This window comes from Corvus moneduloides, chromosome 6 (genome assembly GCF_009650955.1).
Source record: "Corvus moneduloides isolate bCorMon1 chromosome 6, bCorMon1.pri, whole genome shotgun sequence".
Taxonomy (NCBI): Eukaryota; Metazoa; Chordata; class Aves; order Passeriformes; family Corvidae; genus Corvus; species Corvus moneduloides.
The window spans coordinates 53,091,437-53,109,618 of NC_045481.1; the positions used below are offsets into that span (position 1 = coordinate 53,091,437).

The 18,182-nt window shown below is 39.7% G+C and overlaps 1 long non-coding RNA gene across 6 annotated transcripts in view; it reads left to right on the forward strand.

The window, feature by feature from the left end:
* The first annotated feature begins 45 nt into the window (after window positions 1–45).
* Window positions 46–18,182, forward strand: part of LOC116445547 — an 80,659-nt gene continuing 62,522 nt past the window's right edge. For 2 of the 6 annotated variants that reach the window (XR_004240810.1, XR_004240812.1), the window contains exons 1-2: window positions 51–492; window positions 5,092–5,270. This is a non-coding gene — a long non-coding RNA (uncharacterized LOC116445547). Of the gene's footprint in view, window positions 493–5,091; window positions 5,694–18,182 lie in introns of those variants that run through there. The other 4 variants (XR_004240813.1, XR_004240811.1, XR_004240814.1 and 1 more) reach the window with 4 other exon arrangements.

The window sequence follows — 18,182 nt, forward strand, 5'->3', positions numbered from 1 at the left end:
GCGGTGGAGGGAGGCGGTTTGGTTGCGCCGTGCTGCCGCCGCAGTGCAGCACCGGTATTCACGAACGCCGCTACGCTGGTGGCCTCTGGTGCCGCCGCGCAGGGTATCGGGGCCTGCGCAAGTGGCGCAGCCGCTTCATGGCGGCTGGTCGGCCGCCGCGTCCCCGCGCCGTGCGCTGCCGAGCTGCAGCCCTCACAGAGCTCCAGTGCCGGGGGTCTGCCGTGCGAGCTTCAGGCACGTTCACAGAAGGATAGTTTAATATATATATATATATGGTAATATAGATGTTCGTAAGATTTTTGTTCATTTGGGGTTTAAAAAATTTATTTAATAGATTTATTTAAGCCCCCTCTGTCAGACCACATTTCGGATTTGGTTGAGGTGAAAAAATGAGGCGACAGCAAACGGTAGCCCTGGGCTTGCAATCAGACCCGGAGGAGGAGGTATTGCCATCTCAGCTCCAGGAGCCTGTGTGGACGGATCCAGTTTCAGGTTTGCTTTTGGATTTTGGAAACTATTTCTCTGCATGTGCTTTTGGCCGTGAACCGGCCTGTTCGGGGCTGCAGGCACTTCTCGGACAACCAGGGCTCGGGAGAGACATTTATGTTTACCATGGTAAGCACTCAGCTTGTGGGGTGTTCCTGCTCCTGCTCAGTTAAACAAAACAAAGATGGCCAGGCTTTCCGCTGTAGGTGGAAGTTTGAGTCATGGAGACTTCCAGAGACTCACCCATGAAGGGTTTTATCCTTTAACAGCCTGGTCTCCATCCCCGGTGGTGGCTGAAGTGGCTGCCACCCTGGCCTCCCAAGGTCCAAACGTAGTTGCCCTGGATGGGGCAGGTCAGAAAACAAGGGCACTGGAAAGGTGAGAAGTCCCACAAACACCCACATCTGCTTTGTTCACACATCCGCCTTCCGCTTTCAGTTTGTGTGACTCACGGTGCAGATGACTGGGAGAAAGTGATCCATGTAGTAACTCCTGAACTGTGCAGATGGCAAGTCCAAACACATGATCCTGCAGAACTTCCAGTTTCCCAAAGCCAGCCTCATTCCTAATGCTTTCAACACAGCGTGCCACTATGTCCCAAGGGTTATGTAAGGCCGAAAGGGGACTGTCATGTAGGAGTTATGTTGCATTGTATGTGGGATGAAGCTTGTTCAAGGTAGGTTTCCTCCTCTCATACCTGTAAGCATTAAGCACAGTTTACTCACTGGATTGTGTTATGGAAAATCTCATACAAACAAACTACCTGAAAGTAAGTTTTGAGCGCATGCTTGTTGAACAAAGGTGACACAACTGTGATAAGTACCTGTCATACCAGAACTTTTATATAATGACACCTTCCCACACGTAACGATAACCACACTACTGCAAGAGCTTGGACCTCATGAGTAAATCTGCAATAACAGAACTGTGCAGAACTCCATTGAAATCCATGGAATCCAGCTTGAAAGGAGGTGACAATGGGCACAGAGGAAACAGCAAAGTCAACAAGATTTAAAACGATGTTAAAACCGATTAATATTATTGAACGTTTTCAGAGTAAAAAGCAATAAAAATTACTTGCAAATCTTAAAAATGTGAGTGAAAGCAGGGATTTTGCTTTGCATTGGATGGCAGAATATTCTCATTCAGTGTTTCCAGCATAAGCATTCCAATACTGTTAAACTGTAAATGAAAATTAAGAATTTATATGTATTGGGGGGGAAGGGGCAGGAAGGGAAGATGACAGGTTGGGAAACCTGCTAAACATAGTAGGTACATAGTGAGGAAGTGTCACCTTTCATTGTTTATTTTAAAGCATACTACAAACTACTTATTACCATAACAACAGAAAATCCCCCCACGTTTGGTCAGTAAGAGAATAGCAATGTTTTCTTAAAGCTGTGGTTGTTTTTTTAGGACTGAATGCTGAAGGATTCAGCAGGATATATGGTGTTCCATAGCTCACACTGACTTTAGCAGGTGGGAACCAAGGAAGTTTCTGTGCTTGGCTGCTCATAGCATCCCTTCACATGTGTCACACTTTGTCAGCCTCAGAGACCTGCTGCACAAGTACAATTGATGAAGGCAGTGAACCGTAATGCAGAGGACAAAAAAGATTGTGAAATGCCTTCTATTTTATACACCTCACCTTCTCCTTAAATTCCTTCGCTTCTTGGCGTGGAAGACACCATTATTCATGTCTGAGAAGGTAGTAGCCCAATTGTTTGTTTGATTATTCAGTAACAAATTTACCTAAAGTACTTCTTCCCGTCTGTGCCCTTGACTTTACCAACAAAAAACCCCCACAACCTCCCCCAAACAAACAACAAACAAACAAAAAAAGAAACAAACAAAAAAACCACCAAAAAACCAAAAAGTAATTTTATGGCTCCCAGTTGCAGCACCACCTTGCATCCATCAGTCCCCTTTGTGATTTGTCCAAATTCTACACCTGCTTTGTATTTTGCCCCTTTCTCTCTTCCACTTGTGCTGGACACCAGTGATGCTTTAATTCAAATCAGGTGGTTTCCAATTGGCATAGTGGTAGTTCTGGATTTGTTTCTGCGAGTCTGAACTTGCAGAATCAATATGTAATTCCAGCCTGAGTGCACTGCCACTGGTTATTTGGAGAAGAGATGTCTGTCAAGTGTCCTGAGGAACCCTCTGCCTTGCAGGCAGTGTGGCACAGGAGCAGGAGTTGCTGCACAGATGCAGCATCTGGCTGAGAGGAAGAGAGATGCCCCTTGCTGCACATACGGGAGAGCTCAGAACCCAGACAGGCTCCTATGAAAACAGCCCACAAAATGAGCAAAAGGAGCTTTCAGGACAGGGTGCTTTCCCTTACTGTTTCCACGCTGGAATCACCACGACTTACCCAGTGTAATAGGCTGCCTTGCAGTGATTCCAAAGCTGGGTCCTGCTGGGTGGGGGTTCCAGACAGTGCTGGTGACAGAGTGGCTGGGGCAGTGTGGCGCTGCACCACCCCACCCCGGTGCATCCTGCACCTCATCCCCTGCTGGCCGTGGGGCTGGCTGGGCTGGCTTTATTCAGAGCGCCCCATTAATGCAATGTGGACATGCAGATACTGTGAGCCGAAGCATCCATGTAGAGAGTAGTAACTGCAGAGTAAGTAATTCATTGGCAATTCACACCCTAGTTTATTCCATGTTAATTTCTCCAACGTAATCACCTCCTGCACCTTCTTATTTTCCAAACAGTTTTTCAGCCTGTGCCTTTTCAGGGGAGCCTTATTTTTCTCCAAAGCCATCCTGACCCACCCAATGAACGAAGGAGCTGGCACACACATTTAACCAAATGTGAAATGTACTCATTTAGTTTTTCCTGTGATAGAAGCCTGTCTCAAGGAGAGCTGTACTGTAGGATAAAAGGCCTGGGGAAAGAAGAAAAAAAAGCAAAACCCAAACCAAAACTGAAAAATATACTTATATGTTTAAACATTTTTTTTGGCACTTCTACTGAAGCAGAATGTTCTTAACAGTGAATCTATTCATACTGTGCAGATTCGCTTTTACAGGAATTGTTTGCATTGTCTCTTGGAGAAATGTACTAATAATATATTTGGTATGTGCCTAAATTGTACAATATAGTGTGGATGGTGTCAAAGTATTGCAGAAGGCTTTGTGGTTGTTCTCTACAGGATTTTAATTTGCAGAGTATTGGTATTAAAATTCTGAATATCTGTAGAGGTGACTTTGAGTGACACTGATTTAACAATACTTGCTGAGGCAAGAACATTCCAACCCTTCTAGACAGTGGTGGACTTTTAACCACCTGGGAGGTCCCTTCTCTTTTCCCTTTCTTTGGAAAATGGTTTGCAGTAGATTTCACTGAGTCTTCTATCTAATAAATTATTTTGCTTTCATTCTGTTGTCTTCTGAAATGCTGCATCCAATACCTTAACTCACCAGCTGGATTCCTGCTGCTCAGAACCAGACATACTAAAAAATATATATATAAAAAATCCACCTCCTGATTCCCAATTTAAGACTCAGAAGACTTGCTGGATTTCTCAAGTGTAACAATATGTCTGGCAGTTACAATTGCACAGGACTCTTACGGTGGTTCTCCCTCAGAAGTCTGGAAAGATACTTGGGGTGTGACTTGAGAGTTAGCCAGTGAAAACTGCCTGGAATAGTCAAGTGTCAGAGATAGTGAGATTTCACCAGGGAATGTTTGTACATGCCGTGAGGGAAGCGAGGCAGTGCCCATAGCAGCACAGCTTGCTTTGCTTTCACAGGCCTGTTTAGAACAGGGGATATTTTTAGCCGATATAATTGTACTAATGCATAATCATCATAACTTGCAAAGAGGAAGATTGCATGTGTATTCCCAGAATGGTTTAGGACAACAAACCAACCAAAAAATAAACCCAGCAGTGACTGTCTGCTCATCAGGTCAAGTTCAGTGAAATATATAAGCTGCAAAATTTTCACGTTCTCTAGTCTTCTAAAATGACAGATTTGTTCATGGTCCTTAGCTCAGCAGAGTGAGTGTGCTGTGCTGCAATCTTCTGTTTCTGGCATTGGTTAGCACCAGCTTTACAATAAAGTCGGAAAGATTTCCAATTTATAATTTTCATTATTTGCCAGGAGAAGAGCTTTTCTTTCTCCTAACCACTGCCAGCTCATGTCTGAGTTACCTTAAAGCACATCCATAATTTGTAATTTTTATAGTTGTTAGAATTCTGATTTGCTATGTTCATGTCTAATTTTGACAGCTTTTAGGCCCTCCAGTAGCATGTTTTAGTGAGTCCTGTGGTTTAATTGTATAGTGTTTAAGAAGTAATAATCCTTGTACCAGTTTTAGGATGTATTGGCTCGATTCCATTGTAATCTGCCTGCTTAAGTGGTTTTGTGGCAATCATCTTCTATATGGAATACTTATCATATTCAGAAACACGCACTGCAGCTGAACACACAGTACAGTTAGTTGAGTTGGAAGATCATCAGAATGTCCTATAGCCGCATTGCACTACTCCTTAAAAAATATGTATTATTGATGAGCTCAGAAGCATGGATGGGAAATTACTATTATTGAAATGCTGCACATGATCTTACCAAACTAATTTTGTATTATCTTTTTCAGTACAGAAGATGCTGTGTCACGGTTTGTGGATGAAGGAACAGAAGGAGTTCACCACAGAACGTTCATATGCATTCATGTACTTGTAGCAAAGGGCTTTTGCTGGATATAGGGAACTACTCCTTGCTGTTTGCCTTACTTTGCCATGGGCAGAAACACAGCATGGCTACTTGCAATTTAAGGTAATACTCAGGCATAATAGTTATCAGTGGTTTGCCATTAATATGATTTCTATTAATGAAAAAAAGGGAGCATTCTTTCTCTGTTAGGTTTCTGTAAGACCACATTTTCTGTTATTTAGGGATCAAAGATCCACTTGAACTAGAAAAAGGACGAGGAAAAGCTGCTTTGCCTTTTCAGTCCTTAGGAGGAAGCAAAAACCCAGGAAAATCAGGCAAATAGTTACAAATCCAAATTAACGTTTGGAAGGCAGTGAAGTTCTTCTGCTTTCCCTTGTTACCCATTTGAAAAGTTGAAAACCTTTCTTTAATTAAAAAAAGATGATTACTTGTACATATAAGCATGTTAGTACAAACCTGTATTTTTAGATATGTTCAAGAACGTTAAACCATTAGATTACAATAAACAGCATTTCCATTGTTTGATCTATGGTTCCCTTTATTAAATCCAGCCTACTTAGGGTATGTTAAAATTGTTTTGCTTTTCTGTAGATTAATTTTATATTGTCATTCTTTAGTCCCTAATCCATTTAAAGCAAGTGCAGCTGCTCGAGTGCAGCTGTAATTTTTTCCCTATTTTGGTGAAATCTCTCTTGTTTTTAAAGAAATTGCATAAAGGAGGCATTTTGGGAAGAGAGATGGGAGAACCAAAGCCACTACTAGAACATGACCTAAATCAGGACAAACATTGCAAGACTGTTAGATGTTTTAAAAATAAAAGAAGGTTGGATCTGACTTTGAAAATAGCTTTTATTAACCAGTAGGTACTTCTGGCTTCATGTGGCATGATTTTGTGTCATACAGGAAAAATTCAGTTGTCCAGAGGAGGGCCACAAAAATGATCAGAGGGATGGAGCACCTCTCCAATGAGAACAGGCTGAGAGAGTTGAGGTTGTTCATCCTGGAGAAGACTTCAGGGAGGGCTTAATGTGGCTTGAAGGGCGCTTTGAAGAAAGATGGGGACAGACTTTTTAATAGGGCCTGTAGCAATAGGATAAGGAACAATGGTTTTAAACTAAAAGAGGGTATATTCAGGCTGGGTATAAGGAAGAATTTCTTTATGATGTGGGTAGTGAAACAATGGCACAGGTTGCCCAGAGAGGTGGTGGATACCCCATCCCTGGAAACACTCAAGGTCAGGTTGGACAAGGCCCTGAGCAACCTGGTTTAGTTGAAGATGTCCCTGCTCATTGCAGGGGGGTTGGACTAGGTGAGCTTTAAAGGTCCCTTCCAACCCAAAGTACTCTACGATTCTATGAAAATGTTTAATGTGTTCTGTGGATTGAAAAGAATTCATTCTCTGAGGCAATACAAGCCATTTCAGCACCACAGAATTATTTCCTGTTAGCCAGCTTCACAAGTTTAATGAACAGGGAATGGATGGATAATCATTAACAAAAGGTAAAAAAGACTTCAGAGATGTATTTGAATAGCATGATCCCATTTCTCTGGGTTCGCTCTTGTGAAATTTTGAGTAAAAATGGAAGGTCTGAAAAGATTCTGAAAACCTAGTTCTTTTGCAAGTTTCTGAGCTGGTATGGCTTTGCAGCCTCACATGGAGCTGTGGGAATCACTGTATTCTGGTTGGGGGGTGATCTCAGGAAGGGTTGCAAGGTGAATATCGGGTTATGGGGGAGTTCAGCTGTATGTGTGCTTATTGTAAAATACCTGTAAGCAGAAGAATTAGCAGCAGAAGAAGCTGGAGTGTTCTTTTCCCGGATTTCCTTGGTAAAAAGGAAATGGGTTTGTCTCTGGTTTTTTTTCTTTTCATTTGTTTAAATTTAGGGTGTTTGTCTGCTTTGGGTTTTGCTGGGTTGTGGTTGTTGTTGGGTTTTTTTTTTAAAGTGGAAACAATATAAATAAGCATAATTTCATCCTAGGTAGTTATTCTGGTTAACATAAAGGATTTACTGAAATGATACTAATTTTGTGAGGCTTTCAGTCTTAGCATTTACATGCTGTGTGTCTGAAGCAGAAGTCCCACATGCCGTGAATCTGAGTTAACTCCTCTGCCCACAGACACGTTTGTTTCACATGTGAATAGCTGGGTCCCTAGACTGAGACAATATTGGTTTGAATTGACAAAAGGTTATACAGGGTAAGTTCTACAGGTAATTTCTGGGTTAAGCGTTTTTCAGATACTGCGAGAGCTGAGCCTTCTGGGATTGAAGTACTGAGGAGACATAAACCCCACTTTTGAGCTAATCAAAAGCTTTAATTCCTTCTACAAACTCCTAATATTGTGTTTTTAGCAATGGAACTCTGTTTAGGCCCTAAACAGACACTAAAAGACTTAACCACTGACTTAAGGTCAGTTTTATCAGGGATTAATTTAACTCAGCATTTTATCCATCTTGTATAATTTATTGACTCATTTATTGAATGCAGTAGCTCTCAGAGAGTTAGCTGAGAGCACAGCTATAGGGTGCTGGCTTCAAGTCCTGATTTTCATCTGGTTCCATTAGTAGATAACACGTTTACTGTGGTTGTTTCCTAAATAACTGGTAGAAAAGCTTAAGAAAAAGAGGAGTCAGTAATTTCAATTTAAAGCTTGCTCTGATTAAAAGAGACAGTTTGGTTTGTCCGCCTTTGGAAGTTAGAAGCTGCACTAGAAAACCTCAGCCAAGCTCATATTCTCACTCCTGTAAGGGGTTAAAGTACCCAGAGAAGCCAAAACATACACAAATGATGTTTTAAAACTGTTCTTGCCAATGGGTATTTCCATCCTCAGTTACCTTGGTGAAAGCTTTCTGGAGTTCTTTACGCTTGTCCTTCTCTTCCTTGGCTCTGATTTTCTTAAGTAATAAATACATTCTTAGTCAGCTCCCCATTCATCTTGCTCCCAGCAACCATATGGTAAATATACTCACATTATGTCCTTCAGTAAAACAGATATAGAACCATGATAGCAGTGTAACAAACAGAAAAAGTACAAGGATGAGGATGTGTCAGCAGGAGAACACTCTGGAAGATGAGTCCAACCACAGAGAGTTTATGGATTAATTGAAATTAGAACTTGGATACTTTCAGCCAGGAGTCTTAAATTAAATTATTAAAGTACTTTCTAAATAAATTACAAAAACAGTTAAACCAAATTAATTTTGAGCAGTAAGAATGTCCAGTTAGAAATAAAGCAGTTTAATTGGTCATTTAAAAAGACGATCAAGATAACTTCCTGTGTATTCCTACACAGAAACAACAGACGACTTAAGCAGAGCAGTTAACCTCATATAGGTAAATAAGGACTAAAGCTGCCCTTAAAGTGGAGTAAAACAATAGCTACATTCTGAATCTTTGTGAAACTCTCATCCTTTTTCAGTACTCTAGGCTGTGTTTCTCAGTTCCACTTTTCATGAAGTTTGGTAGCAACAGGTGTAGCCACACCAGCTGACAGGCTGAGGAAGAACTCATACAAAGCTAGATTGTACAATGGAAGGAGATTATCTATCCTGTGACCAACCAACATTATACTGTCCCTGTGTAACACACAACTGTATCTACAGATGATGCATTGTCAAGAGGGTCACTCACAGGAAAGATCCTTTCTTTAAGAAGAGCAGACTTAAAAAGGGACTGACAATTGCTTTGCACTGTGAACTGTGAGCAGCAGCACAGCGTGAACAGGCAGGGCCAAGAAAGGTGCCAGGAACAGTCACACTCCAAGTTCATTGACTGGAGTGAACTCTGGGTGCAGAGTGCTCCCTTCTAACAGTTCTTTCTGTATTGTGTTCACAAAAGTTGCAAAGCAGTAGAAGCCAAGTTATGGAAAACAGATTTTATCTGTTACAAGCTTCATCCTGCCCAAATTGTATCATAACTGCTACAGAAACATCAGATAGAATACAGGCAAAAACCCCAGCACACCTGGGCAGGTATTTTACCTTCTAGCAGCTACATTTTGGATGCTTCTGAGGTCCCTTCTCTCTTCTTATCAAAGTTTCCTAGACCCTCTAAACCTTTGAGTGTAATCTTATCTAGTTCAGTGCCAGTGGAAGAGGAAATCTAACTCTCTACTTGCTGGAGATTGTTGTCACTTCTCAACAGAAATGAGAACAAAAAGTCTTTTAAAAGAAATTGTAATCAATATGCACGTCAGTGACTTCCCAGATCTGCAGAAATTCTGGATAAGACACAGAATTTGGACAGCTGATATTTGTGTCGCTGATATATTAAATTCATTAATGGCTTCTTCCACTCTGATAGTGGTACCTTTCCACAAATCTTTGCAGGACAGGAGGGTTTCACACGTCACAAGTCTGTATCAAGACCAAGAATAATTCAACAGAAAACACATCCTAGTTGGTATGGAAAATTTGTTCAGTCAATTATTATTTCAGCTGTTACTTCATTGATTTGCATGATTTAAGTAGAAAGAATCTAAAAGAAGTCATCGGGCTTCTTTAAGAAAATGCAGAACATCACCATGGTATTTATGTTTACAAATGTGAAAATCTCTGTAAATATTACTGAGAGACATTAATTGTTTTTTTGGGGGTTAGCCAACTAGCAAGGAAAAATAAAAACCAAAAAAACCCAACAAAACACTTCAGCGTTTATACTCTAGGGCAGCAAGACGTCAGAATCAGTGAACCTCAGGATTCAAAAGAGGGATTTGCAGCTAGAAACTTTACTGGAAAGTAAACAAACAAAACTGATGTCAGAAGTTTCACTTCTCAGGCTTGTTAGAGCTGACCTGAAAAGGGTTGGCACTGATGTTTCAAACCATTTGATCTTCTACAAGATGCAAACTTGTCACTTCTGTTGTCCCCTCTAAGACCTGCTGCCATTGTGCTTTTGAAAGGAAATCACTACTAATGCAAATGGGGCTGCCTGAAGAAAGAGAACTGAGAACGCAGTTGGCCGCTTTTGATGTCAGCCAGTGATCTGGCCTCACATGATGCCGGCTCCTCTGTGTGGTCTTACAACCTATTACAGCTAACTGCTTGAATTAACTGTAATCTAAAAAATTATGGTCAGACTGCTGTAATATTGAATCTTGCTTTTGGGGTGTGTTTTTTGAGAGGGAGAATTCAGAGGACAACATCTTGTGTTACAGGACAACAAACACAGAGAGTGGGATGGATATTTCCTGCTTACAGTGAGAGAGTACAACACATGATTTACTGCAATTCTAAGTATGGTTACTTAGTAAAGGAGTAGATACAGTAGGACAAACCTGTAGATAAAACTATACAAAATGCTCTTGCACCAAAATGTCTTTTTTTCTGTCATTACTGAGTTGCAGGATTTGTGCAGGCCTTATAGTTACTAATTTTTGAAAGGAATTTTAGAAATAGTCAGTGAAAGCAAGGTTTATAGTTTGGGTGGTAAAAAAGGAAGAGGATAAGACTACCTAAAGCAGTACACACCAAACTGATGTCCAATTGAAGAAGGAGTGGCAATACTGCCTTGCTTGCAATACTGTGAGAATTTATGGTGCATTTTGCTTGATAACCTTTGCTATTAGGCCGAAATAAAACATGTTTTGGGCTACATATATGTGTAATCTATATTTTATTATGGAATTTATTTGATAAGACAGTTTCTTGGCTATTTGCTGGTTATAATTTAGATAAAAAGATAAAGAGTAGTCACACTTCATACAGAATATATAAATACCAGAGCATCTCCTTTTCTTATTCTCCACACTGGAGTATCCATAAACAACCAGGATTACTGAATCTTGGTTGAGAACATGAAGTATTTTCGTTCATACATTCATAAATACCAGTTCCTTTCAATTCATCTTGCAAATTAGGTATGATCTTTGCTATGTAATTGACAGCAGATCTTTGAATATTGTTTAAGACATGGAAATACAAAGTAGGGTAGATGGTATACTACTTTCACAATGAATTAAGAGTTCAAACCTCGTATATTACTTTTCTCGTGACTTGTCAAAAGAGATCAAAACAAAAAAAAATGGAGTGAAGAGCAGAGTTCAAATTACAGTGCATATAATTGAAATTAATAGCTCAAGCTATTATTTCTTATGACATAGGAAAAAAAAGTAAAAGTTGGATTCTGTACTTAGGATATCAGAATAGATGAAAAGATGACCACATGGCTCCAAATGAGAAAATTAATTACTTCCACCTTTGAGGTTTCTGTCCAGTTTGTTCTTTTTCAGAAACTCACTGAAATCAGTGTTTATAGCACAGAATGTGTACAAAACTTGTGAGAATCAACAAGAGATCAAAGACAACTCTGTGTCCCTACTCCCTCTACAGTTTTTCTCTGTGAGATGATGATTTTTTCTGTTGACCACATGGACTTTCCCTAGTGCCAGATTATTCTGGGATGTATATCTGTGTGGGAAAGCTTAGAAGCAAGGCTTTTCATCCCAGACTGTCTGTTCTTTCTTGACAGGTCTTTGTAAACAGCAAGTGCCTTCTAAGGAATGTGTGCAAATAAATACTATTGTTTCTTAGCTTTTTAAGCATGTAGGTGATGGTCACATACGTGATTAAATTATTAGAAGTCTGTCAATTATTATTATTATTATTATTATTATTATTATTATTATACAGAGAATACTGTAATGAAACTACCAATGGATTTGCATCTCAGTAAATTAGGCCTGGTTGAAAAACTTACCATGATTCACACATCAAAATCTTCACTTGTGTGTCCCTCATTTTTGTCTGCTTTTGCTTTTCTAGATATTTGTGTAGTTCCTATCGTTACAGTGTCTGACCAACACAGAAAAAAACATTAATGTAAATTGCCATCTTAATACAACCTTTCATGTAATAAATATAACTTATGTCACATTTAGGGATGTTAACACTGCTGTAACAAGGACAAAGGAGACACAGTACAAGACCAAATTAAGATGTAGTTAATTAGTCTGTGTGATAGTCTTTGCAACTGGGAAAGGAAGATTAAGAAATAAAGTCATTGTCTTCATGGAAAAATGAGTGCTTTTTAAGTACCAGGTTATGGACCATTCTGTAAAAATGTATATTATTGACAGTGAAAGGTATTTTCATGCCAAAATGCAAAGCTGTGTCCAGTATCTAAGAGTACCTCTAAACTGAATTAGGGAAAGTTCAAGAAGCAGGATATTTTTGACTGGATGGAAGACATGCTGCTTCTGATCCTGAAACTTCATTTTTATAAAGCACTTCATTATGGAATGTGATTACACCTTTGGATTTTACTAGGATTGTTCGAAGTAGTTAAACCCATATCCAGAGTGAGAAAAGTTGCTTTTCTTTTCTGTCTGGTAAGAATGTTTCTACCAGGACTGAGCCAGGGTTGGTACTGGGCTCTGATTGAGGCGAGTTTTCCTTTATGTTTACTTCCTTGTGGAGGCAAGCCCCGAGCAAGTGCGTCACACAGGAAGTTTGGGGAGTTACTCGATTTATGCTGATGTAACAGGACATGAGAGAAATTTTATGACTTTCTGTCCGAAGCACATAGAATACTGTTAAGTGACAGCTCCAGCAGGAACAGATTTGGGAGGTACTGTTTTAAAGGCTTGTTAAAGGAGAATGTTTTAAAGAAAGGTTGGAAATAGCAGAAAGAGGAGTCATGTTCTTTTTTCAAGTTTAAATAATGCCTGAGTAGTGCATTACAAGCCCATGCTGCTTATAATGCTGGAATACTATCCAGTGGCCTCTGTTTCCCCAGTTTTATTGTAGACTAATCTATTTAAATTTAGACTATAAGAAAGACCAATACTAGTACTGATCCAAGACATGGGTACTCCTGATCTGTGCTGGACTTGTGGTAGGCTACCCATCCTTGGCTTGTGATCTTCCTGTTGTACTGCTGAAGTACTGAAAGAAAAACATTTGTAACACTGAAAGAACTGAGAGAGACCTTACAAATGTGCTAAAAGGCATCCGTGCAGTTTTAAAGCTCTTTGTAAAAAGTAAAATACAAATGTGGACTTTTGCCTCTCCACCACTGTAGAAAATGTCAGCAAACTTTCCATTAGTACAATGCTGTGTTTTCCAGGAAGAGAAATGCCATCATGTTCATTCAATTTTTAAAAAGATCTCTCTCTCTGTCTTCTGCTTTGAAACACTACTGAGGAGGCTGGACAAAGTTAAACACAGCAATTCAAAAGTCAGATCCATTATCCGAGATGGAATTAGACTTTCTGCTAAAGGAATAATGGTGAAAAGTACTGACAGAATGAACAGACTGAGGCTTTCTTTAATGTAAATATTGCAGTTTCTTAGGATCATCTATTTCCTGGATAGATTTCACTGAATAGAATTTGTTTTTTCTGGCCTAACATTTTCCTTTCTTCAATCGCCTTATGTTCCTTTTTGTGTGATGCATTGATATATTAAATAATTCTGTTTTCTAATCAGTATTTTTTAGCTTCCAGGAGTCAGATCTTATTGCTAGGCAACTAAATGACAAATCTCCATCTCTATATGAAGCAGTTTGCTGTATTCATGCCTGACCCTCTGTTTATCTATACATACATCTGTAAAATTACCTAAGTGCAGCTGTAAACGTCAAAGGTAAACATGCTGCATATCTTACCCATATTGAATTTATCTTGAAACTGAGTTGTTAATAGTCAAAACAGCTTGGAAAAAGGCACAGATTCTCCCCTCCCCCTTTTTAGGCACGTTTCCCTCACATGCAACTAGCTTTAAGGGCAGCCTTTGTCCTGAAAGTTACTTCTTTCTTTTGGATGACTAAAAATATAGGGGTTTACATATTAATCACTCCAATTTTTTTACATCAGGATATTTCCTTAATTTAATTAATGCCTCTGTAAGATTTTGATTACTGTGATTCTCTGTTTGCAAGTTTTCCAAAGGAATTACGAGATAGAGCACTTATGTGAAAACCAGCAGCAGGGCTTCAGCAGATTGCAGGGACAGCAAGTCTTTCTGCAGTTTTTACAAAGCTTATACATTTAATAATTTATTGAACTCTTATTTGCCATCTTGGTGCTTGATTGCATTTCCAGTGCCGTCCAGTGTATTTTGGTGATCTTCTAACAATATGCTCTCTGTAACATCACTGTCTTGTTACTAAGAATTTTTTTCTTATTTTCTTCAACATTATTTTTGTTGCTAGAGTATCACTGTTCTGCCATGGAGAAGACGACTTCTGATGTCACACATTGGCATGACCTCTTTTTTTTAAACTATTTTAGATTGGTTTTTAACCAGTTCATGACGTGTTTTTAACATATGTGTGGTGTGGGAGTCTCAGGAGTGTAGAATTAAGGTCAGAAGGAGCGTGTGGATGTCACCTAGTTCACAGTCCTGCTCCAGGCATGGTTAGTCCCTGAGGTTCAGGGCCTTGTTGTGTTCTTTCTCTCTCCTATGCTGAGTGCCAAGACTGGACACAGAATTCCAGTCAAGGGTGTTTTGGCTGTGGCCTGACAAGTGCTGATCAAAGAGCGACCGAGAGGTGACTCTTGCAGGCATTGCTTAGACACGCTGCTGTCACCACCTCTTAGATGGTGACTTGGCTGGCTGAATCACAGCTTTCCAAGTAAAAGCCTTGGAGGGAACAGGCTCCTTCCAATACCCAATTCTGCATTTTTAATTTCTCTTTAAACCAGCTTCTGATCATCTACTGAGGATCTGCAAAAGGAGTTTATGTGTATATATTCTCATATGGGTACACCTAAAGTTGGTTAGTATAAATAAAGGAGCTGAACTGATCCATTTTTCTGTTCTAATTTTGGTTCAGCTGTGATTAAGGATGTTCCGCTGTCCTTCCTGTTCAGATCAGAAATAGATTGGTAACTGACTCATGTTAGAAAATACTGCATTTAAAAATAGAAATGATCGCATGCTGTGGGTGATCCCATGGAGTGGGGCTTCAGGTGAAGGGAGGGTTTAAACTCTCTTTTCTGCTTTGCTGTCATAGCACTGCTATTATTTATGGTTCCCACGTGGCACCACTGCTTTTCTCACCTCCTCAGCCTCACTTGCTGTATTTAGGGACTGAGGCAATCTGGCAAGTACAGTTGAGGGAATGGAGGAAAGCTGTAGCTCTGCCCCATACTTTGTGTTTTGGCGGTGCCAAGGATGTAGGAGATGGGAAGGCAGATGCTGAAGCCCTGCTGAAGTATGGATAAACACAGGTGTTTGTGCTGTGAGAGACTTGGTCACTGTTCCTGAGAGAAGCAGTGCTGCTGGGGCCCAGCAGGCACTGGGCATACTGGTGGCACTGGTTGCTGAGGCTGGCTCACGTGGCAGCCTGTGCTCAGCTTACATCAGGTGCACAAAAAAGCAGACTGTGCAGCAGAGGACACATAACAAATGGAAATAGAATAACTTTCTCCCTTCCTTTCTGCCAATTTAAAGTGAAGAGAGCACTTCTAAAGAGGAAATGGTATCTCGCTCTTAGATTAAACAATTAGCCTCTCTTTTAACTGCAAAGGTGACAGGCAGTGCAGGTTGCAGTGATCTACATCTCTGATGTAAATCAGACAAACAGCGCAGGAATATTCCCTGTAAGCCACCAAATAGCTTTCAGGTTAAAGAGAAGCTTGCACATCCTCCCATTAGGAATCTACTAAGCTGTCCAGTATCCACAAAATGAAGCTATTATGTTTGGTATTGTTTGCTCAGTTACAACTTGAATCATTATGGTTGGGAAAGACCTCCAAAAGATCCCCAAGTCCCAGCATCACCACAGTGTTCACCACTAAGTTACTAAACCATGTCCTCAACGCTACGTCTGACCAAGCTGTATCTACTATAAATATTATTCTTAATATAATATTGTATTATACACTAGCTGTTTTCTTTTACTGATTCTAGCCAGTCCTTTTGTTTACTTGTGAGATTTTTGTTGCAAAGTATCTAATTCTTTAAGATGTTACAGATGGAAGCATGAAAATAGTAAGTTATTAAGTAATTAGAAATAGTACCTGCAATGTTAATTTTTTTTTATTTTATGCCTTTAACAAAATCCTATATTTTCATGAAGTTAGCTTGTTTTTGCTGAAAGAAATACTGTAGGTTTTGGTTTCTTCTAGGACAACTTTCTTAACATACATCACTAAATCTCTTGATTATAAAAACTTGTATCTGCGTGGTCAGGCAATTGGAATAGATGATCATTGTAGGTCCCTTCCAACTGAACTATTCTATTCAGTACATTTATTTTTCATTTTTTGGACAGAAAAATCAGGTTATTTTCAAAAAACAGATCTTCCAAGAGAGCTAGTTCATCCGCCCTCCACAGCCTTTCTACAATAGTGCTTCAAAAATAGCAAAACCTATTTCAGTCGTGAGTTCATATCCAGACTAAATAAATGCATTTTAAAAATCTATTATATTCCTAGTTCTCGCTCACTGATTTAGCTGTGATTTCCAAATCTGCATTTTTTTTTTAAGTGCTTCAGTGGAGACATGAAGTTGCTTGCCACAAAACAGGCTGAAATAAATACAGAGGCTTTCAGACTTCAGGGAAAATGTGCTGGATTCACAGGATAAGCATGATAGCAGACTCTAAACATGATAAAAGGGACTACGTAGCCCACACATTCAGTACATTCATCTTTGTACATGCAGATAACGTGCTGTGGTTGCTACAACTTCAACTTTCCATCCTGAACTTCCTGACATAGGTGAATCTAACTTGCTCCATTCCTCCTAGGCAAACAAAAAGATCTATTTTTGAAATGATTTAATCAAAGGAAGTTTTATTAAGAGGAAAGCTGAGATGCAAGAAGGAAATACATCCTGCCGTGCAAAATTTGGCTCCAGCCTACCCACCACCTTGAGTTAATATTGTCCATGTCTACATTTGCAAGTGGTGCCGTGCAGTTAGAGCCAGTTTGCCTCTGGTGCCAAGAACCTGATGTCCACACTGCATGTGAGTGGGTGGAAAGTAGGGAATGTGCTTTGAACTAGCTCCAGATTGCTCCTGTGAACTGAAAGTCCAGTAATAGCTGGGGCACAGGAGATGCTCTACAGAGTCTGTAGAGTGCATCTTTCAGCTTTGTGTCTTTTGGAAGTGTCTGGTTGTACTCTCTGACTTGTGCTGGGTGAAACAAAATAAGGTAAGAGCGAATGAACAGGAGATTCCCTTTAAAAGCATATTCCGGATGTGAACGTACAGATTTATGAAGATGTATCCATTGATTGGATGGTTTGAAAAGTAAACATGTTCTGCCAGACTGTAGGGAATTAGTACCTTCTGCCCTTTGAAAACAAATTCCCTCTATATTCACCGATGCTTAAAAAAATATTCCAGTATATATTCTCTGGACTAGGTTGAGAGAGAGGGAAACATGATAGAACATAAAGGTGTTCAAAAGAGAAGCTACTTGTTAATAACAAAGGACTCACCTGATAAGTGATGACATTCTGTTTCATAACTAACATAGAGGGTTCATGGACAGAAATGTGTCTTCCATATATGTGATTTTACTGTTTCAAAGCCTTCACTATTTACCTTTTTCTAGAGATACAACTGAGAGAGATTCCATGATTTCAAATATTTCTGTTCTTCATAAAATGAAAACTGATAAACTGAAGACCTTGCATGAAATCCAGTACAGCGCTTAATTCCATAGCATTAGTTGCGGACAATACTATTGCTGCCTTTATTCTACTGAGTCAGTACTGTAAAACAATGCAGCAGTGAATACAGAGACATATGATAGTCCTGTAATAATGGTGGAACTGAAGAAGGTTATATAATTGTGAAAGTAGTAGAATTACGGCTTTCTTGCCAAGGCTTGTCTTCTGAGACTGTGATTGTTTACAGGAGTTGTAGCACGGAAGCCCGTGAGGAAAGACGAGATGAGGAGGCTGATTCTGCTGCTTCATTCAGATGAAGCAGGACTTGCTCTAAGCGATGAATGCATTCATTTTCATGAGGTAGTCTAAAAATGGACTACAAAGCAGGATGAAATCCAACTCTACATCTTAGTATTCAAACTCTGTTTAAACAACTGTCTGCACAATGCTG